This window comes from Cydia strobilella, chromosome 12 (genome assembly GCF_947568885.1).
Source record: "Cydia strobilella chromosome 12, ilCydStro3.1, whole genome shotgun sequence".
Classification (NCBI taxonomy): Eukaryota; Metazoa; Arthropoda; class Insecta; order Lepidoptera; family Tortricidae; genus Cydia; species Cydia strobilella.
The window spans coordinates 12428549-12453714 of NC_086052.1; the positions used below are offsets into that span (position 1 = coordinate 12428549).

Sequence of the window (25166 nt, forward strand, 5' to 3'; positions counted from 1 at the left end):
AATAAATGAACGTCTTTGTGTCTTTTTGTTTAGATTTTCATTCTTATCTACCCTTATCTGGGCAGGTAAGGGTATTTTAACAAAACGAGGCGGTGGGGACAACCCTGGGAATTCTATAATTTGAATTACTTATTTGTTAATATAAAGTCCCTTTTCTTACCACCTTTTCCATGCACATTAATTAATTAGGTTTTTTTTAGTTTTCTACATAAGTATTATTGTTAGCAAAAGGTGACAATAGTTATTTGTTTTACAAAGAGGGAAAGTCGTTGTTTAACCGCTTGTGCAAAGCTTGTGTAAAATATCATACAAAATCAAACCAAATCACATCTAAATGAACGTTATTAAACATTTGACATTCAAAATCATCATTTAAAAGTCAATGCTACCAGCCAACATAAGGTAAAAACTCAAATTTGAATCTGATTACTTTGCCCCGCATGTGGATAAAATGCAACTTACTCATAAGTTTTTGAACAATCAAGCAGTTCAAGCTTTACCAGCTTTTGTGGGTGTGGTGAAAACATAATTATTATAATGAAGAGCTTGAGATTTAGACGCAAATATAGAGTGCAATATATAACGATGGACTGTGAAAAGCTGAAAACTTATCAATATTGCCTTCCGATTTATTGGCCGTACATCGTACGTCACTTCATAGCTTTTACGATTAAGGATTTTAGCCCAAATTTTTGCTACCATGATTTATACAAACAATAAAGTTAACATAAGAAAAATACACCTGTACTGACAGGGATGGGAAACAAAATTCAATGGGAATATTAAAAGATGTATTGTTGAGCGAACTCGAACCGTAGCGTAGGTGTTATTCTAATCGTTTACATCAGAGTATAGGCGAGTTTATTGCTTCGCGGACCAGTGTTAGTACATTTTTAGATTACGCATATTTGTTAGGCCTTTTGAGTTCGAGTTAGACTGGATCAGCTAAGAACTTGACCCACTAGCGTTCTATCCATCATTAGGAACAGGCGGCCAGGGCCGCAGCCCGCGGCGCGAGTTTTGTTTACAGAGGATGCTCGGCTTCTCAACTAATAATGAAGACTTTGTTTAAGCAATCTGCGGTCTATTATTCCCTTCCTTAACTTATCTCAGTCCTAAATACTTTTGCGGGTTCTGTTTATTTGCATACGCTAGAGGGCCGGTGTACCTAAATACCCAAGATGGACAATTTAAGGTAAATTAAGGCAATTTCAGCCTCCTTTTATGGGATGGAGGCGTTTACTTATTTAAATGAAAGGATTCTCCCGGTAAACAGACGAACATCTGTAGCCCTACATAAGTAAAGAGGTAACGTAACGCTTTCAGTTATATCGAGTTTTATGGGCATAATTATTTGCGCGCATCAGTGTCTCAGTTCGCAATTTATTTTAATTGAATTGAGGCGTGATTACTAAACAAATAAGCTAGATAAATTAAGTAGGCAGTTAACGAGTGGCATGTGAAATACGGCGAAACGATTTACGTTTACAGAATGGCACTTACGATGATGGATATCGTTATTCCTCACCATTACATCGGATTAGGAGAGGCGCAGGTCAGGTCAGCAGGCCTTCAATAAATCTGCCGGACACTACATCCATAAAATATAGCTAATTTTCCAGCAGTTACCAGAAATGGAACCGTGTTAATTGATAGACATTTTGTGAAAATTTATTGTTAGTCGATCCTGGTCCGGGCTTTTCCATTTATTGGGAAATCTACGCGTGTCGAACTGACTGTCCCAAAACTATTTTTTAGGTTAGTTAGTTTGTACTCTAGTCAAATCAGACAAAGTAATAAGAAATGAAAAAGTCATTATAATTGTATGTACTTAATTAATTCCTGTATTAACCCTGATTTTTGATCCATATTTTACAATATAAATGAATAAGATAACACACAAAACAGATATGAAAATTAAAAAAACAAACAATGAAGTATCTTTTCTTCTTTTAAGAAAATGCTTTGAAACAATTCAAGATACTAGTCGGTACAAGTATTGGTTATTATTTTACTGGTCATCGTATGAAATAAACGGTTATTTTTGTGGTGAAGCTACAATTTCAAGTTTAATTAACGACAATAAACAATAATTAATGTTTAATTGACGGGCCATAATTTATCATTAAAATGGATTTATCGCAAGATTCAGAACACAAATCAATCTAAACGACTATATAATAAGTAATTCAGAACTGAGATATTTTTTGTTTTGTGTCCAAAATTAGACAAAATGCGCGGATATTTTATTCGCCATGTTTAGTAAACCTTTAAAAAGCAACTGTATCGTGGTGGTTATAAGGTTCAAGTCTATGTACATCTAATATGTTTTGGTAATGTAGGACGATCGACCACCTCAATGAAGGCGAGCGCTCATATTATTACATAGATTTGAACCTTAAAACCAATATGATATAGCAGTTTTATAAACGACATTGTTGCTTTGACACGCGCTCACAACGGGAGCTGACCGCTCACATAAAAGAAACAATGGCTTTTGTTTAACAGATTAGGGTCTTAGGCGTAAAAAACATTTGAGAAAATTCATACTATACCTCACTGGATAACCTTGCCGTCAATATGTCTCTAGACGCGGTTAGGTACGATTATTTACCGTTCGGTTATCACTAGGAGGATATAACCAAACGGAGACGCCACGTCTGTCATTTTCTGTACAAAAAAGTCTGCCGATTTTTGCGGGGGAGGGGAACGTCAAATGTATACGTAACGTCAAAACAGTCATGTCAGATAAACGTCAGTCCATACATTGTGTCCATTGACCGACTATTTTCGACAGAGAGGAACGCCTGTTAATGGCTACTCCGTTTGGTTATATCCTCCTAGGGTTATGAGCTCTTGGTTTACGTGTATCATAGACATAGTATATTATACAAGTAATTATAGACGCACCACCGAGCGACCGGGGGTAAGACAAAGAATATTCGTATAAAATTTGGGCAGCATAGGATCTTTTCTCTTTCACTCTTATAAATTTCGGTATTTCGCCATCGCCTCCTACCTATGATGCCACCCAGTCGGTGATAAGGAAAAAGCATAGCACTATTTTCTCTTTCCTCTTATAGGAATCGCAATATGACTATCTTTCTCTATCAAAGAGTGTCAGGCCCTTGACGTGTATCCAGTTACTTTTGCATACGTTAAATAGACTAATAAATAAATACAGTGTGCAAATCCAATAGGGGCAATAAATTAAACCAGATTCTTAGGTCCTATTAACCACCGTTTAAATATTCGCCATTTACACACTGTAGAAAGGTAACGAAGAAAGAGCAACTTAGTTTTGCGGTTAATAATATTGTTTAATTATTGATTGCGCGGATTGATTGGCATTTTGGAAACAGAGCATGCGTGTTTTAGTATTTCATTAGTAGGGGATTTAACTTAGTATACGGATACCTATCACAATGTCAAATTGTATTTTAATCAAATCAAATCAAAAAGTATAATATAAGTTGTAACTAAAACTTGTTTATCTTTAGAGACCCACTTAGAACCATTTATTTCTCGTTGTCATTATCTGCAGGTTAATACACGAAAGTTTGATACTTGACCATAAATATTATTCGTTACTCCACAAAACGTCGAACGCACGACAGTATCCTACCATTAATGATCGTTTCGCGTGTCCTAATCAATATGGGTCTTAATAGGTGTCTTCGGCCACCGGAGCCCTAAATTGGTGACAAAATGAGTCCCGGGGCAAAGTGGGGCAAAGTGAGGCCTGCACGGCACGGCCTGTAATCGGAGCAGGTTCGTGACGACACCTATTTCATCCTGTAATTAATTGGCAAATCTCTTTAAGTACCGTGGACTACTTCGGTTTTATTGTAGGCAATAGCATAAAATTCGGAACAAGATAGTATATATAGGTACCTATCTAGAAGGCGAAGTACATTCGTTGAAAGTGTGGCTTTTGTATCTATGAATTTCAATTGAGTTGGATTTTATGGAACGTTTTAACATGGAAGTTCTAAGGTTTTATAAAAGTCATACTTTAACGCTTTTTATTAAAGTTACTATCTACCTGAGTTGCAACGAAATCAATACCTCGTTTGCATTTAATTAATATAATTTTAAGCTCCCAACACTTCATCAATTTTGATTAAGCGCTTCCAAATAATTGCGTAGTCATTTCCGTGCAAGTAGGTACCGAATGTCATTAAGGCTCTCAGTAGTAGCCCGGGCTGGCATTCACATGGCTTACAGAATATTTGCCTCTAGGTAACTAGTAAAAACGTGTACGTTGGAAACCGCGAAGGGAGATCACCCGTACAATGGTCAGACAGAGGCAAGTGTTGGTAGGCGAGCGGTGGGAATACGTGTTCAGGGGTAATCAAGGGAGGGTGCAGGCGCAGCGATGACATCTGCCGTCACTGCCTGCCCCTCCTCCACTCAATATGGAAATACATTTTATTGGACCGAGGCATCAATTATTTCCGAAAATGCAGTCCATTAATGCAGTTCAACATTCGTAAATTAAAAGTTATTACGTTTGATCGATGCGAATAAAGTTTTTATGATCGAAAACACGTCTTAATTTATCTTTAGGTCTGTAAGTTAAACAATAAAGCGATCTGACTCAGAATGTAGGTCAGTCGAGATCAAGATATGATTCGCTTATGGCGGCAGCGGGCCCGCCCAATTTTGGTATAATTTGCAAATCAACGGTTCATTTCCTGATGTCGGGTCGCCTCCACGTTGGCGCTCTGGCTCCATATAATTAGCCGTTCTGAGAATTTCATTCCAAAGCACAATGACACAACAAATAAAACGAGTCTACTACAATTTTAATGTAATTTTCGACGCTACCATAAGGAGCTGAACACACGGACGATGCTAAGGCGCGCACTAAGCACTTGTGCGTTTTAAAATTTTGAATGAGTCCTGTATTTAAATCGCGCAACCATTTCACATATTCTAGCGTAGCGCGGTGTGCCTGTTAAGAGGTTTCGCAATTTAACAACAAGAATTTATATCGCACGAGTCTGAGCACTACATCCGAGAGAGTTTCAGGACACCCGGGTTATATGTCATAAAACAAGAATCGATCTCCCTTGAAAGTTCAGACAGTGACTATTTCCGATGTAGGTATCCAGTTGCGTTTCTTTACGCTACATACTAACCCCCGCTCCGTGTGTTCTGCGCCTAATGTAACGTTCATCATGCGACAGACGGCTTCGCACGTGTATCATAATTAAGTCAATGCATATTTAATCATATCCGGTATCGCCGATGCAAAATCAGGACTACATTAAACACTAATCTCGTTCAAAATTGGGGGACAAAGAATGACATTTGAATTTCAAATCCGCAAGTGACACATGAAATTGCATTAGCGAAAACAATATTAGAGACGGTGGTTGCGGCCAGGCAATGAGCGTTACTGACTTAACTAATGCAGTTTGCCTGTTCCCGTAATGAGTGACGCTGGTCAGCCCTCTAGGGCGACGGACCGACGGTGATTCGGCGACAATGACGTCGGGCAACGTTTCCGTAGAGGGCATAGAGGAAAACAATCTTATGGTGGAAATATGACATCGTATAAGTTGTGACAATGTATGGTGGAAATATTAAGTACGAAACGGAATAAAACAAATAATTATGTGAATTATACCCGTTTGAAAAACAAAGCAAAGAGATAAAATGTTGAAAGAAGAGAACATTAATATTATATTTGAGAGTATTTCAAAGATATTATTTACGGACTCGGCTGCTATGCGATCAACTGATGCATTGATTGAATTCACGTATTACAATTAAATTAATTGCTTTTTAGCAGTAAGACCACCTGTTGTTTACCACCACTTTTAAGATATATAAAGTTTTCTGTCGTTCTTCGGCTTATCTACATAATTTCATAAACTTATAAACAATCAATAGAATAACGTTTAGCTGATGATACTTTATTCAACCATATTTAAACACAAGTTGAACACAAAAGGAAATTTTCCATAATATCCAATTTTCTGGTTGAACACACATCCAAGAAAATCATTTAACCGCTCACCGAACATAACCGTTGCACTCCTACAGAATCGACTAAGTGTTGTCTAGACATAAATTAAATTTTAAGTACACTTGTACACATTAACTAGCGAACCTATTAAATAGTGAATTTTCTTATCCAAATATCTTAAGAAATTCAACTCCAGCTTATACTATATTCCAAATTTTGAGCCGGCTCGAGCTCGACTGAATAGTTCTTAGATGGAGTAGGAAAGGCAGGTAATATTATTTTAACGAAACGATCAAACGATACGAAAACCGTTGCACGTAGGACCCCGTAGGTAGTGTTATGCACATGCAGATATTACTTTAGGAATTAGTTTAGTACACTAGGTATACCTACTTATTTAAGTTCTTTTTGCTAAAGTCGAATAAATAATTAATGTAAAGTTGATTCACTTGGCATCTTTCCGAGTGTGTGTGAATCGGCGCCGGCCGGGCATAATGCGGGGCAACAGTATCGCATCAGATTACTATCGCCCCGTCGTGTGTTGAACATATTGAGCGTGAAGCGACCCCTGTCGCAACGTACTTACATAATATCGCTCCTTCCAGGAGCCAGGAACAAGAATCAGCATAGTCATTAAATAGATAGTGACGGCCAAAGAGGCCAAATATGTATATCGGTTCACATCTTTATTTATATGCTAACAAAGGTACGATATATTTGGCAACTTTGGACGTCATTACCTTTTTGATGCTGACTGTACATGGGTGGTGTTGGAGCGTTGGTTATATACCTCAGTTAAGTTATGCGTACGGTAACTTACCTATCACACCACAAAAACAATGAAATAAGGAATTTTCTGTTATTTATAAAATATATAGATTAAGATAAATGGTATTCCTTGGACTATTTTTATACGGTTGTTGGTCCACGTTATACCAGTCTCTTATGAATCAAGCTTTAAACATAAGTAATACACTTTTCCTAAAACAGGCAGCCGTTTATCTATTAATGCGATTCACGACAGATAGTGTTAGCCGCTGTCGCGCGCATACGCAGCGTGATTTACGCGCACGTGGAAAAAATCTTATAATATTTTAGGATAATAAACGGCCGGTCGAGACGTCATCCCACGTCTTCTGGCTCACGTGGCAGGTTTATGGTGCGGACAAAGGACGTGACGCCGCGATGCTTAGATAAATGACTAAAATACCTGCGTAGACTAAGAGAACACAAAGGGAAGTAGATAAGAGCAGATTTTTATTTTACTTAGAATTTCTATTTACCTTTCCTGTTAGAATAAGAACAGAATTTCCTTGACTTTGTTACAAGACGATAACTTTACTACTCACGCCAATACATAGATTATTTTGGATGTACTATAAAACAAATAAGTAGTAAATTGTATAACAAGGGCATAAAGCGATCCATTATTTCCCGAGGCCAGTTATTGGACCGAGCGCAGCGAGGACCAATAATTACGAGTATAGTCGAGGATAAAAATGGACATTTATGCCTGAGTTATACACTCTACTATAATTATTGTACCTCGGATAAGAATGGACATTTATGCCCTAGTTACTTTTCACTTTGATTGCGAGTAAAATATACAAAAATATCCAATATTGTAGGTTATTTTACCGTATTTATTCAAGACTAAAGAAAATTGTACTCGTGTACTCAGGCCTTTCAGGGGCGCGGGGCACGCCGGTCGGGAGCGCTCTGGTCGGGGGCGCGCTGGCAGGGCTGGCAGTTTGTATGGCAGATTTTGGACTTTATTGCTAAGTCAATAAGGGTGGTAATAGATGATTTTACTTTATGCTCTTCAACACAATAAGCTACTTTATGTCGTCTACGTACGACTTAAAGTCGAACTTTACGAGCATGAGAAGTGAAAATAATCTTAGATTGTTTAATAGAAAAAAACCGACTTCGCAAAACAGTTTGAAATTCCATTAAAATTATTTACGACCATAGAGCATTTCATAATTACAATTAGGCCCAAGACAATCAATTATCACTTTTTTATGTAAATATTTCATTTGTTGATGAAAATAATAAAATCACTAATAAATAAATAAATAAATAATAAATAATAATCAATAATAAAATCACTAAATATAATAAGTATATGTACCGAGTGGCGTCGTAACCTGCGGGAAGGCATGGCAAAGCACGACGAGCTTTGGTTGGATCACCTTAACCAGAAACGAATTCGCAGAGCTGCTGGACCACCCCAGGAGTCAAGACACATCTGTGATCGGTGCGGCAAGAAATGCCGATCAGCCATTGGTCTTTACAGTCACCGCAGTCGATGTAGACTGTAGACATCTCCTCAAATACCTCTAGTCGCTGCAACTATCATCTGTAAAGATGCTGTGGCCAATGATGATGATGATGATGATGATGTATGTCTATAAGATTTGAGGAGCTCCCTCGATTCCTTATGGGATCCATCATCAGAACTGGGTTTTAACAAAAATGGGACTTATCTGTAAGTAGGTACTATACTTATTAAGAAACCTACAGCCAAATTGAGAACCTCCTCCTTTTGGTATTTTGAAGGTTGAAAAAGACCTGTTTGCTTATTTTTTTTTAATTGACATTTACATATAAACTTATTTTATTATCATTTTATTTAATTTAATTATCATTTATTCACAAGAACATGTGGTAAGTACTTAGTTATGTAATTCGCGTTAAAAGCTTATCGGTTGGAAATTTACGTAAAATATGTTCCCATAGCTGTGAACACGGTGAGAAATTATGAATCAACATTCATCAGTTACATGTTGACTGTTATGGTAGTGATGACTAGACCTTTGTGCACTTCTGACAATCCGACATAAGCACTGACGTTGGCGTAATAATAAATAGTAGACACTTGGCGTACATACACATACACAGGTAGGAGCTCCTACAAAAGAAACCTGCATAGGCAATGTAAAATGGAACTGCCTTTTTTGGCTCTTACTTTATAACGTGACGCTAAGTAAATATAAACAATAGATGCATTTACCAAAGTTAGTCTGAGAAGAGTCTGAGAACTTGGAGCAAAGGTCTCTATTCTTATAAAATTTTCAGCAAACCCCGTCCGGCTAAATTGCCTCGACTGAAACAAGTCCCAACTCCACTCTAAGGGGCTATTCTTGAGCACTCCGCGGAGACTGAATATCGCAAAGAGATCTAATAGGGCGGATCGGACCGAGTTATCGACTTTCTAACTCTCGATGGCCTTTCTTGCTGGTATAATTAACATTTAGTCTATATTTATCTGATCTTGATAGTGTCATTTAAACGTGTTAAAGGCTAGAGTATTAAAAGTAATAACTTCATAAATATGTATCTAGGGCACTATAAACGCTCATTTAGAGACTTGTAACGGCAATTGCGATTATTAAACCGTATTGCGTAAAATTAGGTATTTTATAAAAACCGGTAAAATGTGAGTCGAAATCAGTTAAGTCTTATTAAATCCAAACGTATTAAATGTGAATACTGTTTTTTTGCTAAGATGGAAACGTGCGTGTGTAGTTTTTATAATTCGTTTTGTTGTTTTATTTAGGTACTTATATATACTAGTAAGTCTATAACGAAGGTAGTTGTGTAATCATAATCATAATATCGTTTATTGCACCACGGTAAAAAGTTTTTACAATTGTACACACATGTACCTATGTACTCAAACCTATTTATGTCAAAAGAAGGAATAACTGATTAATATAGGTCAGAAACGTGTGTATTCAAGTATACATACATATAACTTCTACGATGTCCAGACGGTGTTTACCTAATAGAATTCTGTTGCCATCCTTTGGGTAAATAATTGTAAAACAAATCATATTTATTTAAACCCGTCGGCGCAAGATGCACAGAGGCTATGAAAGTCTAATTTGGATTTTCTCTAATCTGGCAAATTAGTGGCGAACTCCATCTGAAGACCAAACACCAGGGGACAGCATTACAAAAGACTGCAAGTTCGTCGTGCGCGCTTTTGTAATTTGTAAGCTCGGACCTAATTTACTTGACTTTCGCGATCTGTAACTATTAGTTTAGGAAATTTAAGTAGATATATATGGCCGACCTTTATCTTCATTAACAATTTTATTTCCAATGTAATAATCGCCATGTATATAAGTTATTTAATGACAAGTGTTATGCCAAGAAACCTCCTGAGAGCCGAATTCTTTATTCAGAGTATAAGTGTGTAAGTGGATGGGAAAAGGCCTGGACGTGGACGCAGGCCAATACGTTGGTCTGACCAGATCCGCACCGCTCTTGATTCCACAGTTTACATGGCTCTCCACACCGCCACAGAAACAGATGGAGAAAGATCGTAAGAGAGAAAGTGATACAAGAGGGAAGTCACGACCCTCAATATTGAGGAATACGACGCAAGGAGGGATGAGGAGGTACAAATGTACAAATCCCGTGTTAATTTACCAATTTGCGGTGCAATTCAGTTAAGCAAATGTAAGCTACTTACTTACGGCTTTTATTCATACAGAATAAACATTAATTGTGGGTGATTTGTGAATAATTGTGAAGTAAATATGCTTTGTGAATTAACACACACTGTTTATTGACCTTTCTTACCATGAACCCTCGTACCTGTATGTTTTATTAATTTAAATGGCTATCCTCTTGCGGCGCGAAGTCCGAAACATCTCATGATTAATTTATCAAGTCGTATGCAGTGATTGTCTGGTTCTACAAGGATAGCTTTTCTATTAAATATTAGCTATTAGTTTTCTTTAGTCGATATTAGGTTTTCGAAACGTTACTAACCGGTAATATAGTTAACGTACATCCTGTACAGATGTGTGTTTATTGACTTTGTCTTAGTGTGTAATAAAGAATCTGTGGTTATATATCGGATTGCACTTAATATATACTCGTATAGGTAGGTATAGGTAAGTTATTCATAAATAATGGAATTCATTCATAAAGTGGGTATGGACTTTTGCAGCTGTGTGTACATAGTATATTGTGAACCTATAACATTGTAAGACACGCCTCTGAATCATTAAAGAAACTATAAGGTAAGAGAAATATGTAGACAGAACATTAAAAAAATTAATACACATTCAATGTGGCTTAAACTTCAAAACTTGACTTGAATAATACTTTCTGCTGTTATCGACGTAACAACTACGCTCATACATACATATTTGTTAATCCCTAATCGTGACAATGTAACACTGCCTGGAGTATTTTAAGAACAGCCGCCTCATTTCTTATCGAGTAATTAGCTACAATAAAGAATGTTATCACTGAAGCTTACCTTCCCAGGCACCAGACACATCGTCCCTGGCGAAAGTGGCGAACCTGGTTATAAGTGTGATATAGTTACAACGGGTCTAAAGATCAAGCTACACTAGAAACGAACAGAGTCCAGATAACGTTTTGTGAATTCAGTAGTATAAGAGAATCGGGACATTCGGGACACGTCAGTCGGGTGGACGCAAGTTACTTAAACATATTTCTATACCGCTCACTGAGTGCAAGAATATTGGACTCTGTGAACCAGTATGACTCTTGATTTGAGATCCATAATAACATATACGGAGATCAAGCTTATGCCGGTTTCCCTAAAGCTATGTGTTCGTAAGTAATAGCAATAACAAACCTGGCTGTATAGGGAATACTCCGAATAAGGACAGAGGGAACAGACCTCACTCCAACATTCCTTTTACGTACAGGTAATGGATTTTATTCACTTTTTCCCGGTGGCGAGCTGCTTGAATAGTTTTTAAAGAATCATATCTATTATCTAGTGCGAGGAGATGAGAACACTGATATTTATTTCTGTCCATGGAAAAATAAGAGCGGTGATAATATCACAGAAAATGAGTTTGCGTGACAGAAAGTTCTTTAAAGATAAATTATAGTAGGTACACATACAGCAAAGTAATTCATGGTAAAATGATGATTCTCTGAATGGACTGTGGTATATATACCCGCAGCAATTTATTAAGTAGATTCCTTTAGAGTTGAGCACTTGGAATTGGATACAAAAATAAAAAAATATTACATAGAAATTTCGATGTGTCATACATAATCATAAATAGTTAGGTATGTAAAAAGAAGTCGCACAGCTGACATGCCTAAGGCAATAATTCACTTAAGTACCATCACGCTCCGCAATTGTTGGGCCATTCAGGGTCTCAGCTAAATTGGTTATTAATACTTACGCTATAGAATTTCCAATTTAGCAAGAACCCTAAATGGCATAACAATCCCGTGGGTGACTGTACATCAGCGATTGATAATAAATGTACATAAATAAACAAATTATATCGGGGAGACCGAGCCTTGCTCGGAAAACACATAAAAACTCAAAAATGCGCGTTTATCGAGAAATAAGACCTAGCCTAGCTAGATCGATTTTTCGCCCCCGAAAACACCTATATTGCAAATTTCATCGAAATCGTTAGAGCCATTTCCGAGATCCCCGAAAAATATAAATATATGTATGTACAAGAATTACTCGTTTAAAGGTATAAGATATGTGGAGTTGCTTATATAAGCGTGAGTAATTTTTATAAATGTTTTAGTGTCAGTAAAATGTGGCTACTAACTAACTACTCAGCTAGTTAACTATCGATTGAAGTTATATTGAATGCAAACCCGTTGATAGATAATATGCTTAGCCACAATCTGTTGGGCGAAGTTCTCAGCTGCGGGCTTCCAAGGGAGGCCATCTAAGTAAGTTCTGTTGAAAATTGTGAAGCTTAATTTATTTCGCTATTTATTAAAACAAGTGAGAACTCTATATACCTATGCTATAAGGGTGTATAGAGTATATGTTATTAATTATGTATGTTTCATATTACATCGTTTTGAGTCACAATCTTATTAACTGTATGACCCTGCACCAACTCAATCTTTCGGTTTAGCCCATAGTACTGGTAAAGAATGCATTCTGGCATTATGTCCGCCATTTGTACTTTCACACACATGTTACATCACAAACTTTTTTTTAAATCTTAAAAAATATATATAGGTATGTAAGCAATCCGTGTTTGTAGTTTATATTCACTCAATTTATAAATTTTACACTTTTGTGGTTTTTCACTGCCCAATAACTTATTTCTAGCCACTGAATCGCTATCTGAAGGTTGTCTGGAAGAGATCGCTTTTTTACCTACTCACTCATATCCTGTCTTTGTTTGTAACATGTATTTTCTTTGTAGTGCACAATGAAGTATTTTATTATTAATTTCTTATTATTATTAAATCCGGAACGCAGTCTTCGTATACAAATGCAAATGAGCAACATGATTCGTTCCAAACATACCAATGAATCCAATGATGATATCCGCAACAGGCATCGTAATTTTTTTTTAAACACAAACTAGATATGTCACAAATAGGTATGTTGCAACATTTGAAATGGCATTTGTAGAAGTTAAAATTAAGAATTGACAAATGTCATGCGACGTTGTTAAAGGTTCATCGATGGCGTAGAAATGCGCTCTTTCACCTAAGCATAAGCTTAATCACGAAAATATAGCCCGTCACACGTGACGGACAAAAATGGGCTAAACTAAACCTCACGCCTCGCACACCCCGAATTTGCTTACAAAATAATGAGTCAACGACCCGGCGATCATATGTTGTGAGGTCGCCAAACTAAAATAGAAAAGCAAGGTCATTGCGGCGTGCACTCACGCTACAGGAAGAGTCTCGTGAATGACAGTTTTAAATTTCGGCCCGATTCGAACAATGCTTATAAGATGTCACAGCAATACAATGACTCAAAAGTGAAATTTTTTCAACCAAAAACGTCACTTTTGACACTGACTGATCAGTATCGCATCGCTGTGACATCTTATAAGCATTGCTCGAATCGGGCCGTTTGTCGTCGCTAATATTGGCGAAATTGCATATCCGGCTTACGTACACGTGGGACGTGTGTAATGCTTCATGTGAAAAGGGACGATACACATACGTACTACTAGCTGTTGCCCGCGACTTGTGGTTATGTGGTTATTCTACATGAGCATATAACATTATGCAGCAACAGATCTAATTAATAAGTATTAAAACCCCTCAATTTTGACTCACGATTGCTAACCCTAAGAAGATTGTTACATCACAAAATTCAATAGATAATAGAGCGTCTTTGATTTTACAATGGCTGAACAAATTGACATATTAAACTTCCTTAGCCCTGGTCAACGAGTATGATTAATCATTGTGGAGCCACGGACAGACAAGCCAATTTGGGTTAACATGAAGTTCACTGACTTTCTGGTCAAAGACATCATAAAAAGCACCCCTGCAGTGAGTGCACTCACTGGAGATTTAATTAATTACTTCGGAATCGGCATCTGAGGGATCTGATGACAGGAATACGGGGATGCCTATGTAAGTACTTGAGTATTTAAAATAATGGGAGGTTCGGTCATTCTAACTATTTAATATGTGTTTTCTACAGTTAAAAAATAAATAAACATCAAATCCTGTTTTCAGTTTCATACAAAGTAAATTTTCTTATAGGTACATTCAGTACCTGCGGTGTCCAACATCTCAACGTCCGTGAGTTGTCACCATACAAATGCTGTTGAATTTACAATATTTTACGTTTCTGCTTAAATTTCATTCATACGTGCCATTAATTATTTTAACTAACATGTAGATTAAGCTAAAAACTAACAATATGTTTTCTGTATTAATAAATAAATTCATTAATTAATGCCAAGCGAAAAAAGACCCTATTAGCAAAACAACGCTAGTAAACCGACGAAAGTGAGAACACCTAAATCACGAATCACATTAGGTACTGAAACCCATTTAAGTTGACGCATTCGTCAATAGTTGTTTTTTGTTGTGACAAAAAACAAAACGTTACACGCTTTCAATCTGGGTCACACAAAGGTGTTTTATGGAAAACAGTCTACCATGTTTTATGTTAATTGTTCACAGCAAGCGAAGCAGCACAAACGCCTAATTTTAATACCAACGTGAAACAAAATAAAAACCTCTTTTACATTCAACGTTTCAATTAAAGAGCACCTCGTAATAAAAAAGGTGAAAAGGACGAGCAATCAAAATGGGAACTGCTGACTGTGCTTGATTTATTCCTCAGATTTCAAGTGGTTGTTTGCATTCAGTGTTAAAATAAACTAACCGTGTAAATTTTGAACAGACAATCCGTGCAAATATTCAAAAATTAAGAAGTTGCAAAATCGCCTTTTATGGGAGGACATAAAGACGATAAAAGTGAGTGTAAGTGTGAGCACGTGTGTATGCAATCCTTCGAGCCCGCCCGTGGTGTTGTCAAAACTGCGGCCCACACAGAAACAATAATGTTTTTCAACGTCTTAGATGGATTAAAACGGGGGAGACTGACGAAGAAAAACAATACGATGGAAAGACAAATAGTCTCATAGTCCAACTCTGCACACGAATAATGTCACGTACAGGCGGGACAGGATATGATGCTTGCTTGATGGGCACACAAGTAGCTTAGGTACGTATGGGTAAAGTCTCTTTCAATAGGCTGCCTAAGATCCACCGGATCGGACTTGATAATAAAAACATTTTTTTATAAAAACACATAATTTTACCTTATGTTGTATATTGCATAGGCAAATTGTATGGGTCGGTCAGAACAGTAGCTAGTTTGACTTTAACCAGTCTTAAGAAACTGGCTCATTCTGCTAATATTTTTAACACGGTGTAGCGCAGATGTGTGATCTTCTTAAATAACACATCTACGCTATATTCGATCGAAGTTTAACAAGTTATACAATTTGTACGTTTATGAGAATCATGAGTTCATGACAGACTTACTTATTGTGAAAATTATCGAAGTGGGTAGAATTGATGTGACAAATACCGTGATTTCACGGGTACTGAAGAGGCTATTTACAATAAAAGTCTTGCTGTACACTTACAGTCATCGTTATTACCAGAATACCAGATGACCGTGCATTAGGAACTTTGCGTCGATTTTTATTTGGAAGTAAAACCGGATTTGAGTAAATAGCACGTGATTATTTCGCGGATTAGCAAAGCAGTATTTTTACTTTAATCAAAAATTCTTAACTAACCGAATTAAGAAATGTCTTGTTATGATTTTCTCGGTTAAACGATGCCCATTAGCTGAATAAAATCGTAATCGCTAGATAAGTGCCTAGGCATAAGTCATAAAGTCATAACGTGTTAGATTAATTCCCGCGTGGCCACAACACAAACGTCGCAAACGAGGCCGCGTGAGTCAGTTCGGCGCGCCGGCGCCGCCGCGGTGGCGTCCCCCGTCCCGGTGTGATCCCGCTTTCATTTAGAAAGGAGTATATTTATTAATTTCTTATAAAACATTACATAATATCTCCGACGACCGGTCTGGCCTAGTGGGTAGTGACCCTGTCTGTGAAGCCCATGGTCCTGGGTTCGAACTTCAAATCCCGGTAAGGGCATTTATTTGTGTGATGAGCACAGATATTTGTTCCTGAGGCATGGGTGTTTTCTATGTATTTAAGTTTTTATATACATATTTCGTTAAGTATTTATATACAGGGTGATCAATCCAAATGGGTCCCTTAATAGTTAGTAGCGGGGTCTTCTGTCACAAGTATTACATACTTACAAGGAGATTCCAAGCATAACTAAATTGTAAATTGTGAAATGTTGTAACCAAAATAAAAAATAAATTCATTTTCATTTTCAATGGGTCAGTAGGGTGAAGTCAGAAACTATGAGAAATATCGACATCTGTTCTTAGGAACCGTGGCTTTGATTTTCGATTTAATAACAATGCCTTTTTTTTCTAAAGCGTGGTGGTCTAGCCGTAAGGACGTGGAAGATCAGATGGCAGTCGCTTTTGTAAAAACTAGCGCTCACGTCAATTCTTGGGATTGGTTGCCAAGCGGACCCCAGGCTCCCATAAGCCGTGGCAAAATGCTGGTACAACGCGAGGAAGATGATGATGGCATTCAATTTTTTCAAATTTTTTAATCACAGGACCAATTATACAAACAAATATTCACGCGATTACATAACGAATATTGACCAGGTTCGATTCCCGGTTATGTATGAGTTTAAAAAAAAGTTTGAATGTCATTATTATTAAATCTAAAATCGACGCCATGATTCCTAAGAACAGATTTCGCTATCTCTCATAGTTTCTGACTTCTCCCTACTGACCTATTTGGATTGATCACCATGTATATCGGTGTCTGAGTAGTTGAGTACCCATAACACAAGCCTCCTTGGGCTTACAGTGGGACTTAGTCAATCTGTGTAAGAATGTCCTATAATATTTATTTATTTATTTATTTAATATGACTACTCAATCTACCAATGCACAGATTATGGTACTGTGCATGGGTCTCTTTGAAACTATACGATATTTTTTAGAAGCCTTAAAATGGACCCATTCCAAACATTCGCATCGCCGTTAAAACAAAATAAATATTTTTTCATATATGTAATAAATAGACAACAAACAAATACGTCCAAAATGTTTAGAAAAAAACTATATCAGACCAGCAGCAGGATAAGTTAGGGCGGTAAGTTTATTCAGTAAATAAATACTTATTTACCTCGACGTCCCAGGTAAAAATCATGACAGCATCAAGAGGGCATTGTGATACGTCCGAAATATCGAAGTCCATTAATGTTCACCATATATTATAAACCATATTTAATATTAAAACTTACGTGCACATGCTAATTTAGCACAGCCTGCAAAAAATATGACTCTTCAATTTGCAATAAAAGTTGTAGGAAGTTGTTTCATAATTCAATGCGTTAAACGATATACACATAAATTGGGCCGTCACTTCCGGGTCCCGGAGGTGGCGGGAGATCGGGGAGATCCTCGCAAATAAGACTTAAGTAATTAATTCGCTGCCAAGTTATGACGCGTGTCGCTGCATCCATTATGGAGATTTGAATGAAACTTTAACAGCGAGGCCTTATTTACGTACAATTAGGAATTTGAGATGGAGTGAGAATTTTGGGTGGTTATTCGGCTGATGTTGCGCAAGATATAATTGTTTTAGTGCCTTTTTTTTTAATTTTACGGTCATGATGGGACTGGCACCAGGAATGGAACGGTATAGACAAATCCTGTAAAATAGATCAGTTTTTAAAATTTAAATGTTGGCAACATTTTACCATACACAAGAGCCATTCACTAATATATGTATGTTAGATTGAAAATTAATGGCGCCATACATCCCATAACTGAAGCAAAAAAACATTGTTTTAATTTATTAATAACATTGAAACTAATTGCAGTAGCTTTCATTTAATACATCGAAAACATAAAGGACGAATAGGACATTCAACTTTTAAGTCCCCTCCCCGCCAAGCTCGATTCTCCATATAAACTTAGTTTACGCTCTCATTTTAAAACTAGCTAGAGTGCTCTGAAATTTTTTATTTACTATAGAATAAGGTATATCTATGTCTGTAATTAGTTTATGTAGCTTCAGACACAATAGTCAAAAAAATACAGCGAATTTAAGTGTTTCATACAAAACTTGTTTTTGGTCTATTTCGTTTGTTTTAAAAGCTGGAGCTATATAAACTAATAACTACAGGCCTATGCCTATCTATATATACCTCATAGTTATCATTGTATGTGCAAAGTTTCATTACAATCCAACAGTAGTTTTAAAATGAAAACGAACCTCCGTTTGTATGGGAAGTTGGAAAGGTGGAATTCAAATTTTACATTCACTCTAAACATTCAATAGGTACCTAGTATATTTGAAGGGTACACGGAAAGAACATGTCTAGTCACTTTTTTCGGAAAATAAGATTTTCATTTCAAAATGTAGAGCTCTTAATGAACTATTAGTTATATCTTTTGCTACCACTGTATAATATACGTAACACAACTTTTTTTTTAGTTAAAAAAGACCTGGTCACGGAATTACCATACATTTTTACATGGATCCAAATTTTAAAACCGCGGTTACTCCAAATGTTACTAAAGTGACTAGACATGTTCTTTCCGTGTACCGTTCATTTATTATGTAAGTATTCTGTTGGTATTCTGTAAGGTCGGTACAGTAGAAAAGTTTATGTAGGTATTGTGGTCGCTAGTCGGTAACATCAAACCACGCTAATACTTTTCATAGCATAAATTTTAATATCATTGCTTCTACAATATTGCATACATTTGGTAAGCGAGGTATAACGTATAACAGAAGTCTAATAAAAGTGTTGCATGTAAAATGTTTCGGTAATAAAGTGAGCATATCGTCGGAACATTGTAATTTACCATCGCGCGACTGCGAAGCGTTTTGTGTAAATTGAACAGTGTTTGTATATAAAGTACATCGCTCACCGAGAGCAGGAGAGTCAATTTCTCAGGGAATCAACAAAATTCTTATTTACTTTTAAATTTAATTAAATCCTTATTTACGATAAAAAATTTAGTATGTTACTCCCTGGCCTGGCCACCAAGCCTGAATGTGATGATTAAGCTCTGGTTACAGTGATGAAATTTATCCATAATAAGTTTTTACGTACCGTCAGAAATTGAATGTCTCCCCGCAGTTTGGCAGTTATAAATCATTACATAAAAAGGTCCCGGTAACTAATGTATACATACATATATTACCTACAACATGTAATAATCTATAGTCTGTATCTTTAGGTATTTAAAAGAATGTAAACAAACCACAATTAGGTATTTTTTTGGGCAAGAATATTCTACAAGTCAATTAACTTAACTCGATGTGTCAAAACTTACAGAAGTTTTACTTACTCAGCGTAACAACAAAGCTGCTATTTTGTTAATAGGAATATATCGGGATGAAATGATTAATCAATAGTAATTTAGTTTTGTAATATATGCTATTACTTCGCCCTCATAAAGAACCTAAAAAGAGATCGAATATTTAGCTATTTGAGGGTACATGAAAAAATTACACGTTTAAATGAAAAAGGTTAAAGCCAGAACGATAAGGAATAGATCCAGGCAGTTTTCTATTTTGTTGGTTAACTGATAAATGTTTCAAGTACCCGAAAATGTAAAAATACTTTGTTTACATTTGTAACCTAAAGATAAAGACATAAGTCTAATAGTTCCCGAAGTCACCACTGGTTTTGCCGAGGTAAATTGCTCAATAAGCAATTGGAATAACAGCCCAGGACTGAATAATGAAGAGGTTACTCTCTAAAATGGTTGTTAAATCAGGCAATAAAATGTTTATGTGTTTTGCTTATTCTGAGTAATGTTGTTTTGATATTTTATTTTTATGCTTCATTAATACCAAATTACATAAGACACCTCCTAATTGGTAGGTATGACTATGGGTTGGTGATTCTAAGGGGCAGTTGCACCAACCACACTTGACAGACTGATCAACGTCATTCAGCAGTGAACTATAAAACTTGTCATACAATAAAACTTAGCGAACGTTTTAGCAGACGGTTTGATGCAATTAACCGACCCTAAGCCATCGAAATCTGTAGCTCTTCAGACGATCGGACTATATACGAGCATAGAGTAACTTATACTAGAGCGTTACTGTCATAGTAAATTTTGTAACCCCAGTAAATTCACTGCCATCTTGACAGATGACACACTTTAAAATTAAAAATAAATATTTTTAAAAATACGATAAAATGTATTTAAATATGGATAAATTATTTTTTTATTTGCATTAATTATTTTTATATGATCTTGACCCATGTTCTTTCACTGGTATGCGTTAAAATTATAAATAACAAACGAAACAGTCAACGCCCTCTATACGAGTGTAGGCCAAAACTAGTGGCGCCATCTGATCGAGAATCAAATTTTCGTGATTTTCGAGGCACGTTTTTTCCTTAGACTGTATCCATCTTTTACGGAGTTATATCTATCTTTGATACGAGTGTGTCACTGAGCTTCTCTTTGAAATATTGCCTCCTTACTAACTCTAAGCAAATATTAGGTAATATGGCTCGTAATTTCCTCAACACCTATGGGACATGACAAAGAAGAGAAGTTAATTATCTAACAACTACATCTGGGTATTTCATGTGAAGGGATCTCCTTCTGCAGGATAAACAGAATAAAAACTGCGGCATGCATTACCTATTGTCGGAAACGGTCTCAAAACGCGGAGAACAAGTCACAACAATAAATTTAATTTTCACGTCAGAGCCAGTCGCAAATACTTCACTACAATGCCGCCAAACGGTCACTTTAAAATTATTTACAGCGGGCATAATTCTTTTAAACTTTTTTGTCATTGGATTGTTGCACTTGCATCTATAAAATAGCAATTATGACAAATGCTATTATTGTGGTGTGGCTATTGAGAGCCTTTGGACCTATCTATTTGAAATTTGGGTAATAAATTTACAATCAAGCATTTAAGTAGATTCATTTTTTCGGTAATGCTAAACAGGTTATCATCGCCTTTACGGCTGCATAATTCTTGTGTCCTGATGTTGGTATAATTTACCACAACTTTCATTGCATAATTAAAATGCATCCACCAATTGAAATTTATTTTATCCAACGTATTAAAAATATTATATTTATATGCAATTAATTGCAGTTTATCTCTTAAGTTTCTTTTATTTTTTTGTAGATCCTAAACATACCTGGAACTCAGCGGGTCTAATAATATTATTAGTTCCATAACCAATATTAATCCTCATGTGTGGCCTGAACAATGGATGTCCGGCCACGTCACCCTGCTGGCCTGTATTCCAAATGTATACGAACACGTCGTCTAGCCAAGTACGCAAAATAACCCATGTAACGAGATTCACCACCTCCCTAATAAATATAAGAAACCAGTAGGCGCATTTATACTGGTTTATTATCCTCCGACTCGGCAAGCGATTGTAACGCCACCCCAGTCCGACGTCTGGCGTATATCCTTCCAGCTAACAATTAATCGAGAATCTAACGACCCGTTCAACCCCTGCTCCTTTGACTTAAGGTTGACTTTACTAATTATTCTGCATATTCCATATTAGCTACAAGCAAACATTCGACACGTGCTTCGTTTTCGGTATCTATAATTACCGCCAGCCCGCCTGACACTAATTATGATAGATGTAGGATTCAACAGGTACCTTACCTACACCGGTATTGATCTTCTGAAATTGCAAACACACATAAATAAATTAACTTGTAAATTTTCGACCATTACACTTATAAACTGTTTGATTATTTTCCATAAGATAAGAATCTTTAGGTGCGCATTTTGCGCATGTACACCCAGACGCAAAATTGCATAACCACTGTACAAAAACAGTTCATTTATATATTTTCAACTCACTGTATGTAGGAATGAACTATTTACATATTTAAAAACCAGTGAAACAATTACATAAATTATCCGAGGTTCCGGTTTGCAAGGTTTAAAAAAATATCAAATCATTTTAATTTTGATTCGAAATTCGAAGTGTTTTTGTTTATTGTATGATGTTGATGATGATGTTATGTCACCACATAAGTACATACTTGCATATTGTCATCGTTGCCCACTTTAGAGTTATTTTGTATTTTTAAACTGTTAATTAATGAGTTAATGACGCATTTACACGTATGAGTGAAATGTATAGTCATGCAAAGGAAAAATACCTTTTCACCTCAGCAGCTCGAACAAGCCTACTTTCGTAGTTTCGTCACTCCCTGGAGTGAGGAAAACGCGACTTTTCTCACACCAGGAAGTGAAACAAAGTAGCTTTTTAATTTAGTGAAGGCCATAAACTGCCACTTCATACTTCTATTACAAATTTGTTTTTTTTTTGTTTCTGTATTATTCTGTGTAATTCTATAGCAGATTGTTAACCAAGGGATGAAAGGCACTCACTTCCTCAGAAATGATGCCTTTTACCCGAGTTAAACACTCTACTTTTCATTTCGAATACGAGGAAAGTAAAACACATGTGGTTTTTTTTTAAACATGACTAAGTATACATTTTTATAGTATTTCTTGAGGGTACTTTCAATTAACAATTCAGGCAAAAGTATCGTTATTTATGGAATGGAGAGTCAAATATCAGAATGGAAATTGTATAACAAATCCATTTAAACTCAAATTTGAATTGCGTATCGTAAAAAAATAAAAAAATCGTAAGTACTTCGAACGTAAAATGCTCTAGTGCAGACACGTATCGTTTTCTGCACACCTTTTAGAACAACAATGACCCTCTTTCAGAGCATGAGAAATGAAATAGTTATTTGTTATACAAGGGTGCAAAGTTGTATTTTACCCGCGAGTGTGGAATTGAAACATGAGAAGTAAAATACATTTGCACCCGTGTGTAACACAAAACTTTTCGCCTCACTATAGCGAGGAAAGTGCGACATCCACAGGCGTTAGACCATCTTCATCACTGGAATCACTAATTTTTTTACGATATTATAACAAAAAACTGGAAATTCTGTATTTTTACGTAAGAAGTTTTTAAGTAAAAATTTTGTTGACAATGTTGACATTTCTGACGTATGAAATGTCAATGATGCGTTTTGAAATTGCATCGACTCAACTTGTGCGTTCCGAATAAACTTAGAATCACTTGCTTCGCTCGTGATTCAATTATAGAATCTTTCGCTTTCTCGGGACTCAAAATTAACACTCGCAAGAAAAAACAACTTTCCTCTCTTGTTGCACAAATAACTATTATCGGTATTCCGCTTAAGGTATTTTTCTTCAGTATTTTCCTCAAGTGGCTCAGATTATTTAGCACCATATGAGAACAATGACTGTGAAATGTGAGGTACATACGTGTGAGCAAATGGCATACCTTATTCAGGAGCGTTATACCAAATGCTTACCGATCAAAGGCCAGAAAGGCCTTTATGAATGCTCTAAGATTTGTGAATCGAGGGATTCGATAACGAAACTCCAAGTATGTACATATAAAATGAAATAAAACTATGAAAACGGATTATTGCCAAGGAGAAGCGTTACATACCCAGAATGCTGCGCGAGGCCATTGAGATTAAGAAATATCCAAACTTTAATAGGGAAGATGGCTTTTCTCTACCACCAGCTTGGGGTCCGGTAGTTCATCTGATAAAGGAGCAAGCGAGACATAGACTGTGAGACCTTTGTATTGGACGATGTTGGACATTCTGAGTATAATACCAATTCTGAGTGTAATATGTTTTGAAAAGATGTGTCCCGCCGAGTTTGTTGCCGGTCCGGTATTGGGATACCCTCCTACAATTTAGGAGGGAATTAAATCTTCTCGGGTCCGAGGTGTAGGGTCGGAGCCGGCGTAGCTTTATCGCGTATATATATCTTTACTTGAAAATTGCATGTACAACCAGCCTTAAAGTTTATAGTCTATGATGGTTCATTATTTTTTGTATGTGGGTATTTTTGCACATTGTAGTTTTTTCCTCAGTCACCCGTTGACCACGAACGCTGTAAAGGGTTCGAAACGTCGGGATGTATTATAAAGTTTTATTCATGAGTAACTATCGCGGTAACAGAAGACAATATTATGTATATATAGGTTTCTGTCACATAAATGGGACACGATTGTTCTCGATTGCCTATAGTATGTTTCAGTCGAAGGGTACGATGACAGGTATCTCCATATAATTTATAACCTAAAAATGACAAATCTCGCAAAATTACAGACCGACTCACACTTGGCCGGTTTTTTTTGACTTATTAGGCATCGAAGGCATTCAGCCACGATTGAAAATTGTGGTAAAAAAAAATTTAAACGGCTATTAAATTTATCTAATTAAATATATTTAAACAGAAACAAAACAATTAAATTATAAACGTTAGGATTTTGAAAAGTAAAACTCATTTATACCTTGGCTTAATAATAATAAAAAAGTTATCTCCCGTGGGAGTAAAATAGACATTAGCTCCCGCTTCACTTGCGTGAAATAGCACGCTTAGGTACTGCGCAGTGTGATGAAAAATACATTATTGTGTTGTGAGTCGTAAAATAGGAGATTTTCGAGAGCTGTCAGAATTTGGGTGATAATTTGAATAATGGCTGAATAAACTTCTCAGTGGTGACTTTTAGACAAGTGAAACACTCCAGACAACAATGCAGTTTATTCAAAACCAATCGTCAACATATAACGTATATTTTCTTCAAGTCGAAATACAGCAAGAATACTCTGTATTGGGATTATTGGGAATGGCATTCCGAATGGAGATAGACTTTCGGTGTGTCAAATATTTGGCTGGTAATCTGCATAATGGTCGAATAAACGTCTCGGTGACGATATGTAGAAAGACGA

At 36.4% G+C, this 25166-nt stretch overlaps 1 protein-coding gene across 2 annotated transcripts in view; it reads right to left on the minus strand.

Moving 5' to 3' along the window:
* LOC134746178 (matrix metalloproteinase-2) overlaps window positions 1-25166 on the minus strand; it is a 218673-nt gene that overhangs the window by 156067 nt on the left and 37440 nt on the right. The window lies entirely within an intron of this gene.